Here is a 12,881-nt window from a genome sequence, read left to right on the forward strand (position 1 = left end):
CAAATAGCCCAACGTTAGCAGGCCAGGCCTTGGGTCAGGACGGGGGAACAAACAGTCAGTAACTCAGGCCCTCAGGCCGGGGCTGAGCAACACAGCATGTGTGAATTAGCCCAGGCCTCTAAGGACGAGGAAGAGGGGGAGACTGCCACCCACTGGGTCAGTGGGGACCCTGACCGCAACACAATGACATGGGTTCTGGCAGAGCTACAGCCAGACTAGGTTCGGCTGCCCCTGGGCTGCTTCCTAACTCCCCTCCTTCTGGTACCTGGGTCCTGGCAGTGTTCTCCGGGGGGGTCCAGCACCATGGGTTCCTCGGGGCAGTGGAAAAGCGGCCGGCCTGGTAACTCCCCTGGATAGCTGGCGCAGGGCAGGTCCGGTAACTCCCCTGGAGAGCTGGCGCAGGGCAGGTCCGGTAACTCCCCTGGAGAGCTGGCGCAGGGCAGGTCCGGCCAGTCTTGGCATGGACCTGGGGCCACGGGGTTTCCCCAGTCGTAGGCTAGGCTAGCTACGTCTGGCCTCCCCGGCGGCTGGTCCTCTAGTAAGTTCTGAGGGCCCGCCCTTCTACTTCCGGGTTGCGCCTTTCTACTTCCGGGTCGCCATCTGTCCCTCTGAGGGGCGGGCTCAGAGCTTCCTGGCTCCGCCCACTCTGGTGTCTGGAGGGGTTCAACTCTCTCCGGGGTGGCAGGGAGCCACACCGCCTCGCTACACTGCTCCACCAACTAAGGCTAAAGGAAGAAAATATTTGAATGAAATAAACACACAAAGGTGTAAATCTGGAGTAGCTCCCCACTGGTTTCAGTGTCAGGTGTGACAGAGATTGGAATCAGGCCATAGAGCCTTACTAGCTTTAAAAACAGATCCCAAAAGCTCACAACTCCACTTATACGTACATTAGTACTACCTCTTAGAATCCTCACCTGGGAAAGTCAGGGAGATTTTTTTGTTTTGGTAATGATGGGTTTTACTATGTACATTCTATAGCTCACTAATCTTGACCTACACACTTGAGGAAGACAGTACAGACCTTTGTTTTAACAGTTTAATTCAGCACATACTGATCACACCTTTGATGTCTTTGAATCTGAATTTTATAGGCTGAGCAAAATCCCTCCCTATATTCTTGGTGACTTTCCAAAATTTTAAAGCAAAGGCCACTAAAAACCATGGGCCATATCCACAGTTGGTGTCAAATGATACAGCTCTTCCAATTTGGGTGGCCCCACCCCAATTTACAGCAGCTGAAGATCTGGCCCAAAGCATTTAAGAAGGCATAGCTGTATAATGAATTATTTGATTATGGAGGGCCCACAAACTAACTGGATATTTTAAAATTGTAGTAAATTTAAACATCTGTATATGTGTATACATACAGTGCAGTGAGGCCTATACAACAGACCACCCTTATTATGCAACCTTCCATGTTTAGACCATCACAGCTCCCTGGAAACGGCTGCCATGTCCCTGTGGCTCCTAGGCACAGGGGCGATCAGGGAAGCTCAGCATGCTGCCCCTGCCCCCAGTGCTGGCTCCACAGCTCCCATTGGCCGGGAACCGCGGCCAATGGGAGCTGCAGCGGTAGCACCTGTGGGTGCGGGCAGCACACACCGTGCAGACCCGCCTGGCTGAGCATCCGCCTAATGGCCAGAACATGGCAGCTGCTTCAGGGAGCAGTACAGAGCAAGGGCAGGCAGGGAGCCTGCCTTAGCTTCACTGCACCACCAACTGGGAGATGCCTGAGATAAGTGCTGCCCGGCAGCAGCCTGCACCCTGAACCTCCTGCTGCAGGTCGGAACCCCCTTCCTCACCCTAACTCTATCCCAGACCCCAAGCCCTGAACCCCCTACCCCAGGTCAGAACCCCCTCCTGCAACCAAACTCAGAAGAACCAAGAAACTGAGACACTACTGAAAAAACTCTCCACCTTACCATACCTTTAATGCAAACACCCAAATGAGGGATCCAGTGTCCTGGGGCAGGAAACTATCCAAAATGAAGGACAAAGCGTTAGTAGCTCAAAGCTAAAAATACAAGAAACTTACTGTCTTTGCCATCTATTTATAAACACTTCTAGGGTTTATGATTTCCTGTGTGTCAGTAATTTACAATTATAAAAGTGAAATATCACTCCACAACTTTTTGGGGATCAGGTATATTTGGGTCTGTAACAAGAGACAGTTTAGAGGTATGGTTCTCTCCTGTTTGAAAGATATCCTGCAATGAGATATGGGTTTCAAAGATATTGGATCCACATCACAAGGCTTTAAGATAGTCTCAAAAAAAAAAAAATCTCAGCTGGGGAAAGGACCTCTTAATAGCAGATGAAGTATCTAAAAATAAAGGAGATGTACACAGCTGGGGAATATTTACAGAAACATATTGGCTTTTTTAGCAGGCACTTTACTTTCATATAGTAAGAGCCTAAATTTCAGAGAATCTGAACGTCTGCCTCTGCCCCTGACCTCTGAAAATTCAGGCCTTTTTTGTCTGTATTTAGCCTAGTTACAAGCTCATTATATGCCACAAATTACTAGGACTGAACCACTGCACTGGACACTGGATGGTCTGTAATGCAGACCTAACTGTGGTGGTGCACCTCAGCATAGCACATACCCACCTCCCTGTTATAACACTCCTCTTTCTTTGATTCACACGAATGTCACTGAGCTATAGACTATGGCTACATTAAACCCTGTCATAATTGCCCTTAGTAGAAGAACACCTCTCTATCACACTCAACATTGTTGACTATCACTAATGGCATTACCATGAGGGTGGGGTGAACCAGCTTCTTTCAGACAATGTGCTGGTTGGTTATTTTCCAGCATTCATTCCTCCTTCTTTCTCCTTCCCCTTGCTCTGCATTCTCATTGCCAGCACCCACGACCTGGATATCCCATTCTTTCTCCTGCTTGACTTCAGCAGAACTATGCCATTCCCTTCTAGTCTCTACCTTCCGCCTTTCCTGCTGTGCATTGAAAGCCCATGAGGCCTAGGCTCCTAAGTGCCTAAATCACCTTTGAAAATGGGACTCAGGTGGTTTGTGAAAATCCTACCTTCTCTTTTTTCTCTCTCCACCCCTTTCCTAAGATTCGCTGACTTCCCCTCTTTCATTCCGCTCCTCCCCAACCACGCAGGGACACACTCCTCACCATCTCAGTCCTGTCGTACCATATTGAGCATTCCTCCAGGAAAAAATAGTGAACTGTCTTCTCAGAGTCTTCACTTGAATGAGGGAGTTGGGAAGTTTACAGAACTCTGGAAGAGGGGTTAATATTCTGGTCTCTCCTGTGTTGCCAGAGTCAGTGCTGCACTATGGCGGGAAGGGAAAGGTATACTTACATGGCCTAATTTTTAAGGGGCAATGAGCAACCACAAATCCTACTACAGACATTAATGGGAATGTAAGTAATTAGCACTTTCTGGAAAGAAGGCTAACAGAAGGCACCGTGAGAAACCTCAATATTAGCTGTGATGCAGCTATTGGCCACAGTGCACACTAAAAACAAATTATAGCAATCATTTTAGAAACATGATTCTTAGATTAAATTGTTATGAAGTTTTTATATCAAATCTAAAAACAACCCTATTTCACTGCTGTAAGCCTTGATCTTCCATCCTCCTCCCCTTTGTTTGTGACTCCCCCCCCTTGTTACATATTGTGTCTAAGCTTGGACAGTAAGCCCTAGAGAGCAGTAACCATATATTATCTGTATTCGTGATGCACCTATTACACTATGAAGGCTAGATAAACATGAATAATAAATTGAAGTCCTATGGTATCTTCTATTGAAAGCAATATTTTGGGTACACAGATTGGTCACTAATGAGTCTTTAATAGCCTTCTGTACCTGACAATAATAATAATAATAATTAATAATTAATAATAATTGGTTCTTATATAGATCTTTCCATCCAGAAATCTCAAAGTGCTTTACAAAGGAAGGTCAGTATCATTATTTCCATTTTACAGATAGGGAAACTGAGGCACAAAGAGATTTTTTTTTTAAATGACTTGCCCCAGGTCATCCATCAGATCACTGGCAGAGATGGAAACAGAATCCAGGTCTGCTGACTTCCAATCCAGTGCTTGATCCACTGGACCATGCTGCCTCTCTACATGGAAAAAAGATTCTGAAAAATCTCACGCAACCAATGTGTGCCTAGTTTTCACTTTAAATTGGCTAGTTACTTCAATCACTTGTAGGAACTACTGGAGAGTGTTGTGACATCTGCTAGTGGGGTGGGCAAAACCAATCACATGGGGGCAAAACCAATAATGTGCTCAGCCAGTGTTTCTTGATGGTAGCATGTGTTTCTGCCTTTACATTCATGGAGAGTATTTAAATAGGTCTCTGTTCCCTGTCTCTCTACAAGCACCTCACTAAAATGACTAAGCCAATACAAACCCGATCCTGAACAGCAGGACAAGGATTTCATTTGCAGACTTCCCACTGTACGAATGGAAGATCATGATGAAACAATGTAAACTAAAGACTAAACCAAATGGTAAAAGAAGCTACTGAATAAGTGATATGAGTTCTCCTTAGAAACAGGAGCCCCCCAATGGTCACAGCTGCTAACAGCAAACTCTGTGCTTCTGTATCATAACATCCTGCTGCATTCCCCACTTGTGGCATCATGTTATCTGTCTCTTCCTTCAGATCATACATCTGAAGAGAGGTTCCCACAGCAACTTTAGCTGGCAAAACTTCTCTGAGGCATTGCAGCACTGCGTGGATAAAATCCTGCTGTCTGGTGCACAAGGAACGAAGAACACAGGGAATCTCTTCCTCCACAAAACCAGAAAGCAAGTATCTCTCCATGGTGCTCGAGGGGGCAGAATGAAAGAGGGCCAGTAATTGCACCGGCTCAAACACCACATCTCTAAGGGAGTGCTATTAACATGTTAAACAGTCATGACTAGCGCTTCAGCTAGCTTGCACCTATGCTGTGGTCAGCAGCAAGCACAATCCAGCAACAGCAGAAACAGCTGCCTTTTTCAGTAAAAGCACAGTCTAAGTGCTCCCACAGTCCACTGCCTCAACCTACTATGAGGAATCTTGCCCTGGCTGACAGTGGGGGCAAGCCTGGCAGTGTCCCCCCGCCTCCAGCCATAGTAGGATTTAACCCTTTATTGTATGAGTTGGATTGACAGCACTACAAACTACTGATCACATTTCAGTCTCAAACTTCGTGCTTATCACCAGATAAGCTCAAGGAAATCAGCCATGGCACGTGTGTTTAAGGGCACCAGCCGTTTTCTTTACAGCATGGTGAAAACTGGATCAAAGAGTAGAATCTGGTCCTGTACAGAAGTATCTGAAATAGCCACCTAGAGTAGATGTCAATTTTAGTTCTGGGTAAAATGGGAGCCTTAACTACGTACCTCTTTTCTTTTGTTGGTTTGAGTCAGAAAGTTAATGTTAATTTTCCTAGTCTACCTACCCACCGTGGCCATAATACGCCTTGGGACAAATTCTTTTCAGAGCTACACTAATGCAAATACATTAACTTCACTGGGGTTACACTGGAACAGTTCAGCATATATCTATACTAGAGTTTTTGGTCTTGTACCTTGAGCTAACTGCTAACTGATCGCAATTAACTCAAGTTAACTAATAAGATTGTAAACTCTTCTGTAGCCAACTCACAGATGTTTGTTCCAGGACACACATTTTTGGCTCAACTATTCTTCAACCTGGCTTAACTCTGAGGAGGTATGTCTACTCTAGAGATTTTAAACTCAAGATAATTGATTGTCAGTTAATGCTAGTAAACTAGCACACTTGCAGATGCTAATCTGGACGCTCCACACACATTTGTGTCTTGGAACAATCAATTTAAAGACCTGTAGTGTACATAAACCCATGAACCATTATCAGGAACAAACATTTTTGAGAATCTATGCTAGAATTTACAGTCATGTGTGGTTAACTTGAGTTATCTGGCAACTGATTAGCTCAAGTTACAGCAGCACCAAAAACTATACTATAAGCAAGTCTTGAGACAAGAATTTGTTTATCTGCACTGGGCTAGATTCCACCCTTATGCTGGCTTGGGGTAACCTAGAGCCCCAGCAGAATGTACACATGGAGGTGAGGTTGCAGTGTGTACATTTAACAACTTCTCTTCTTTTAGGGGACCCTCATCACCAAAAAAATCTCAAATTTGGGCAACTATGGAGAGAGGGGGGACATGGCAAGGGCATCACAGATGCAAATTGATCCAACACATTTGCCAGGCACCATCCGCTGCTGATGCTTCAGTTTAAAGCTGCCTCTGTAATAGGGTGGCACTCCCCTCTTGCAAGCACCCCCTAGTCGAGTGTGTGTGCCTGCAGTCTCCATTTGTGGTGACCCCTGTTGGAGATTTCTTAGGTGGGTTTTCAGTGACTCAGCCCTCTGGCCAAGTCACACACACACAGTCTGTATGTGAAACAGAACAGACCCCTTTTGGGGTATACAGTCCACCAGAGGCCTGTTCCAGGACCCCTCTGTTGGTATCTCTGTACCCCTCCCTAGGCTTGGTTTTTAAATACTCCCAGCCCCAGTATGGGGCCATACCCCCAGGGCTTCCTTACTGGAGACACTGTCTTCCTGCAGCCCTTCCTGGGCTCAGTCTTAGCAGCCAGCCAGGAGCTCCCTCGGTCCCTGCCAGCAACTGAACTGTCCATGGTCCTGCTGCTTCTTCAGTCAGTCAACCAGCCAGGAGCACAGGTTTCCCTCCTCCAGCTCCAGGCAGCAACTGCTTGGCTCTACCTCTGCAGCATCGTTTATATGGCCCTCCCTGGCCCAAATTGGTTGCTCAATGAAACTCTCTCATTGGCTGCTTCCCCAGCAGCCACTCTAGGCAGCCTAGAGGACTTCTCTACTGCTCCTTTCTGGGAAAGGGTGTGGTAGGATCACAAGGCCTCCTGCAGGGGGCCTCTAGGCCTAATACACCTTGTACAGCCTCCCATTACAAAGCCTCCAGGGGAAGGTAACAGTGCAGATGCTACACCAGAGCCATTTAGTATTACTGCCTCCCTAGTGTTTTCAAACTTTGTAAAGCACTGGGTGTCAAAAAAGTCTGTAAACAAATACATCTTTAGTGTAAGTATTTCTCTGCTATTTTTGTATAATATTTGCATGTCAATTTTTATTTGTATATTAGATAACATAAGATCTTTATTTTTACATTATTAATATGCTCAAGACATATTGGTATTTTGCATCAAGCAATTATCATTGTTTATATCTCCTGTTCTATCTTTTTTTAAAAAAAAATCACACCTCTGAGAAGAGTAAAAGTTCAACCTATTCCATATTTGGAACAAATACAGATAACATCAGTTTACAAATTCCATCCTTTTTAACTGGACTATAGGTATTTTCCCAGTTTTTCAACCTTGAAAAATAGCAAATGGATTTCTAAGGAATTGTTAGCACTCACAAACTGCAAGTATGGTACAAAATCCCTGAAAATTAGAACAGCCAGCATTAAATTTATACTGGCGATAAGCTAAGTATGGTATCAAAAATAATTTTATGATAGAAAGCTATACTAGTCAATAGCTTTACAAACAAAGCAGATTAGAATAGTTCACTAGGGGAGTACAGCATAGTAGAAAACATTCTCAATGTTTGCATGCCTAGTTTTAATTCTGACCGTTCTGTGTTAAAGTTGAGCAAATAGACTACTTTTAGATCAAGTTAGCAGAAGTATTGCTTTTTCTTATATAGGTAAAGTCGTGAAATTTAACTGCTCTTGGTTAAATGGTTCTGCATATGGAAAACAGTCAGAGCTTCTTTAGTTTTTGTGCAATAGCATTTGGTTCCCAGAATTAACACTGCAGAGGCATGTTATATATTAGTGGGTTTGGATTTTTTGTGAAGGGGTTTTTTTTTTTTTTGTTCTTTTGAACTTTCCTGCTTAATCTGGTCTTTTGAATTAAAAAAATTTAGCAGCAGCTGCAAGATGACAGTATCATTCATCAAAAGCACATTCTCACTCCTGATTTACTTCCTGGGAGAGCTATGGGATTTTAAAAGACTGATCCTGCTTAGTTTTGACATTAACTTCTCTTTCACAGCAGCTTCTCTGGACAAGCTACTACATCCATGTAGCCTGAATGCATGAATGCTCTCTGCACTTACAGAAGGAGGATTTTCTCAGTTTGATTATAGATTCTGTAGTTTTGCTGCAGAGCCATTTATTCATAATACAGTCCAGTTCCTTTTCATTTTTTGTGGTGCAGTCAGTTTAATCCTTAGCAGCTTTAATTCTTTTCAACAATGGCTTTAATTATCTTTGGTATAAACTTCACTTACAGTGTATTATTAAAATATTTTCCATAGACAGTTATTCACTCCACCCTATAGTTTTGGAGGAAATACATAAAATCTATTTCTTGTGAAGCAGTTGGCTAAGATGTATGCCTACCACACGACTACAATGGGCTTTTTTAATTGGCTACAGTTCAAGACCTGTTTAAACAGGCTGCTGCCTTTCATTCACTGTTCTACTTTAAATACAATATACAAGCCATAGATTCCAAATCCATTAGGATATTGAACATCTGTCTTGCGCCTTTGCTTTAATATTGCCAACATGCATCTCAAAACACATATCAATGACTGGTCTTGGCAGGCATTTTACAGGTTTTGTTTTAAACAGTCTGCTTTGTAAAAATGACCTGATGCTTTTCATGCAAAGATAGGTATTAATATCAACCTTCCTCTCCCTCTCCACCCCTTCATAAAGACAGAAATGTATCTATGCACTATTTCCAATGCATGCCTGTCTGTGCAACTGCTTGCTAATATATAATTTAATATTCTCAAGATGGAAAACATTTAAAATAGAATACAATGATTTTGAATTACCAAAGAAAATTGCTGGGCATATTTGAGTATCTATCACCTTGGATCATATTTAATTTAGAATTTAAAAAACATCAAAAGAAATCAAAATACAGAATTTAAGAGTGGAGCCCTTTTTCTATTTTACTCTGTGCTTGTACAGCAGAAAATCCTGCTGCATCCATTCCCAGCAGCTAATTTATTAGAATAAAGAGACATCATTATTGCTTACCTCAATAGAAGTGCTAAAGCTCCCCCAGACTGCTGTGGAGAAAGCACAGCCTCATTTGCACATACACACACAAACTGATGTTCCTTCTGATCTGTCTGCAACCAAGAAGGCCAATAGCACATGTTGCCTAGCATCGGTCACATGACAGCACCAGCCAATCCCCTAAATGTTCTTTGCAGTGCCTACTTCTGCTTTCCAAATCCCAAGGGATGTTTTATATAGCTTCCAGCTTGTTCAGGTCAGACACAATAGGGAGAAGCAGAAGTCTCACCCCATTCATTTGTTTGGACTAGCCTCACAAGTAATAGACATTTGGCACTTTTGAGTGACCAATGTGAGGTCACTGGTGTCAGGCTGGTAAAGAATCTCTGGCTGCGAGAATGTATAAAGAGTCCAAACAGGAGCCAGAGTCTTTTCAGTGGGACACAGAGCAGAGCAAAGTAGCTGTTAGTGAAGCACAGTCACTGAATATAAATGAGGACGTACTGTTGCAATAACAGGGACAGATTATTACAGTGATTACAGACAGGATTTACAAGAGCTATATTGGATTAACAATAATTGTACTGAAATGGGAAGTTCTGAATTTAGAGGGCCACTTTAAAAAGGTTAAATATATAATGAAAGTAAGTGCTGTAAATAAACAGTATTAAAATAAGATAACATTCTGCTCTAACACAATTTGGTTGCTGCAGAGGCTTTCTGTGGCTCCTTTAACAATTAAGTCAACATTTTGTGGGTCTTACTTATCTCAGCTATTGATCTTCCACTGTAAGTCTTGTAAATCTTGAACAAGGGCAGGAAGAGACCATCAGAAGAAATCTGTCACAGCTCTATCATTCCTGATCTAGCATAATATTTACCTGTGTTAGAGCAGTTCTCAGTGAAGAATCTCAAAGCACTGTACTAATGAATGGAAGTATCATTATCTCCATTTTACAGATGAGAAAACATTTTCAGAGTGGTTGATTAGACTTATCCAAGGTAAGCAGAGCAGTTGAATCACAGTGCCAGGAATACAGCCCAGGTCCCCAGATTCCCAATCCAGTATCTCATCCTATGCCGTGCAGCTTGCAAACAATTCGCTTTCTTTGCCCCTCTTCCCCCATCATTCTCACATATACTTTTCCTCTCACATTTTTCCATATTCACTGATGTAGGGCACAAATGCTTCCTTTTTTGTCACCTAAAACTGCCATTGACTTTCCATTACTATACAGATATTCGAACCAAATGTAGCTGTTGTATGTCACTCCTCCAATTTCTATTACATTAGCCTATTCATTTTTTTCTTCACTGAGAGTAAGAAGTGTGCAAGAAACCCAGGATCAAACTTGTAAAGTAACACAATGTGCTTCAAACACATTTGAAAGTTCATAGCAATAAATCAATGAGCCTGAAGCTCACTTAGGCCTTGTCTGTTCTACGAAATGAGGTCAAATTTATAGAAGTCGGTTTTGTAGAAAGCGTTTTTATACAGTCGATTGTGTGTGTCCCCACACAAATGCTCTAAGTGCATGCAGTCGGTGGAGTGCGTCCACAGTACCGAGGCAACCATCGACTTCCGGAGCGTTGTACTGTGGGTAGCTATCCCACAGTTCCTGCAGTCTCCGCCACCCATTTGAATTCTGGGTAGAAATCCCAATGCCTGATGGGGCTAAAACATTGTCACGGGTGGTTCTGGGTACATATCATCAGGCCCCCCTTCCCTCCCTCCCTCCCTCCATGAAAGCAATGGCAGACAATCATTTTGCGCCTTTTTTCCTGGGTATGCCATACCACGCAAGCATGGAGCCCGCTCAGCTAACCATCACCATATGTCTCCTGGGTGCTGGCAGACGTGGTACTGCATTGCTACAAAGCAGCAGCTTATTGCCTTTTGGCAGCAGACAGTGCAGTATGACTGGTAGCCATCATTGACGTAGTCCAGGGTGCTCTTTTAACCGACCTCGATGAGGTCGGGGCGCCTGGGCAAACATGGGAGTGACTCAGCCAGGTCATTACCCTTTTAAGTTTTGTCTCATGGCGATTCAGTCCTACTGGCAGTCCTAGTGCACTGTCTTTTAATGAGCAGCCAGGAGAAGACGATGGCCAGCAGTCATACTGCACCGTCTTCTGCCGAGCACCCAGGAGATGATGATGGCTAGCGGTTGTACTGAACAGTCTGCTAATAGCAAGATGTATAAAGATAGATGAAGTGTATCAAAACAAGAAATAGACCAGATTTGTTTTGTATTCACTTTCTCCTCCCTTCTTCCTTCCTTCCGTGAAATTAATGGCCTACTAAACCCAGTTTTGAGTTCTATCCTTGAGGTGTTGAGTTCTATCCTTGAGGGGGCCATTCTGTTTCTTGCAAAGCCACCCCCTTTGTTGATTTTAATTCCCTGTAAGCCAACCCTGTAAGCCATGCTGTCGGTCTCCCCTCCCTCCGTCAGAGCAACAGCAAATAATCATTTCACGCCCTTTTCCTTGGATTGCCCAAGCAGGAGCAGACGCCATAGCACAACAAGCATGGAGCCCTGTTCAGCTCACCGAAGCAGTTATGACCATTCTAAACACCTTGCACATTATCGTGCAGTTTATGCAGAACCAGCACCTGAAAAACCAGGCGAGGAGGCGACGGAAGTGCAGTGATGAGGACATGAACACACTTTTCTCTAATACCACATTCCTCCGCAATTTGTAGATCATGGTGTTAATGGGGCAGGCTCATGCCATGGAACGCCGATTCTGGGCCTGGGAAACAAGAACAGACTAGTGGGACTGCATGGTGTTGCAGGTCTGGGATGATTCCCAGTGGCTCTGAAACTTTCGCATGCATAAGGGCACTTTCATGGAACTTTGTGACTTGTTTTCCCCTGCCCGAAGTGCAAGAATACCAAGATGAGAGCAGCCCTCACAGTTCACAAGTGAGTGGCAATAGCCCTGTGGAAGCTTGCAATGCCAGACAGCTACCGGTCAGTCAGTAATCAATTTGGAGTGTGCAAATCTACTGAGGGGGCTGCTGTGATACAAGTAGCCAACAAAATCATTGAACTGCTGCTATCAAAGGTAGTGACTCTGGGAAATGTGCAGGTCATACTAGATGGCTTTGCTGCAATGGGATTCCCTAACTGTGGTGGGGCTATAGACGGAATGCATATCCCTATCTTGGGACTGGACCACCAGGGCAGCCAGTACATAAACCGCAAGGGGTACTTTTCAATGGTGCTGCAAGCACTGGTGGATCACAAGGGATGTTTCACCAACATCAACATGGGATGGCCGGGAAAGGTTTATGACACTCACATCTTCAGGAACTCTGGTCTGTTTAAATGGCTGCAGGAAGAGATTTACTTCCCAGACCAGAAAATAACTGTTGGGGATGTTGAAATGCCTATAGTTATCCTTGGGGACCCAGCCTATCCCTTAATGCCCTGGCTCATGAAGCCGTACACAGGCACCCTGGACAGTAGTAAGGAGCTGTTCAACTATAGGCTGAGCAAGTGCAGAATGGTGGTAGAATGTGCATTTGGACATTTAAAGGGTTGCTGGCGCAGTTTACTGACTCGCTCAGACCTCAGCGAAACCAATATTCCCATTGTTATTGCTGCTTGCTGTGTGCTCCACAATCTCTGTGAGACTAAGGGGGAGATGTTTATGGCGGGGTGGGATGTTGATGCAAATCTCATGGCCGCTGAATACGCGCAGCCAGACACCAGGGCAGTTAGAAGAGCACAGCAGAAAGCATTGCACATCAGAGAAGCTTTGAAAACCAGTTTCATGACTGGCCAGGGTACTCTGTGACACTTCTGTTTGTTTCTCCTTGAT

At 44.1% G+C, this 12,881-nt stretch overlaps 1 protein-coding gene across 9 annotated transcripts in view; it reads right to left on the reverse strand.

The window, feature by feature from the left end:
- The window catches only part of TMEM108 (transmembrane protein 108), a 386,458-nt gene that overhangs the window by 227,184 nt on the left and 146,393 nt on the right, over positions 1–12,881 (reverse strand). For 4 of the 9 annotated variants that reach the window (XM_073333193.1, XM_073333190.1, XM_073333194.1 and 1 more), the window contains 2 exons: positions 1,931–1,979; positions 266–725 (listed from right to left, as the gene is read on the reverse strand). The exons of 2 other annotated variants lie outside the window; for them this stretch is intronic. The gene's annotated coding sequence lies outside the window, so the exon portion shown is untranslated. Of the gene's footprint in view, positions 1–265; positions 726–1,930; positions 1,980–9,071; positions 9,159–12,881 lie in introns of those variants that run through there. 3 more of the 9 variants (XM_073333195.1, XM_073333191.1, XM_073333198.1) reach the window with 3 other exon arrangements.

Source organism: Lepidochelys kempii, chromosome 2 (genome assembly GCF_965140265.1).
Source record: "Lepidochelys kempii isolate rLepKem1 chromosome 2, rLepKem1.hap2, whole genome shotgun sequence".
NCBI classification, from domain to species: Eukaryota; Metazoa; Chordata; order Testudines; family Cheloniidae; genus Lepidochelys; species Lepidochelys kempii.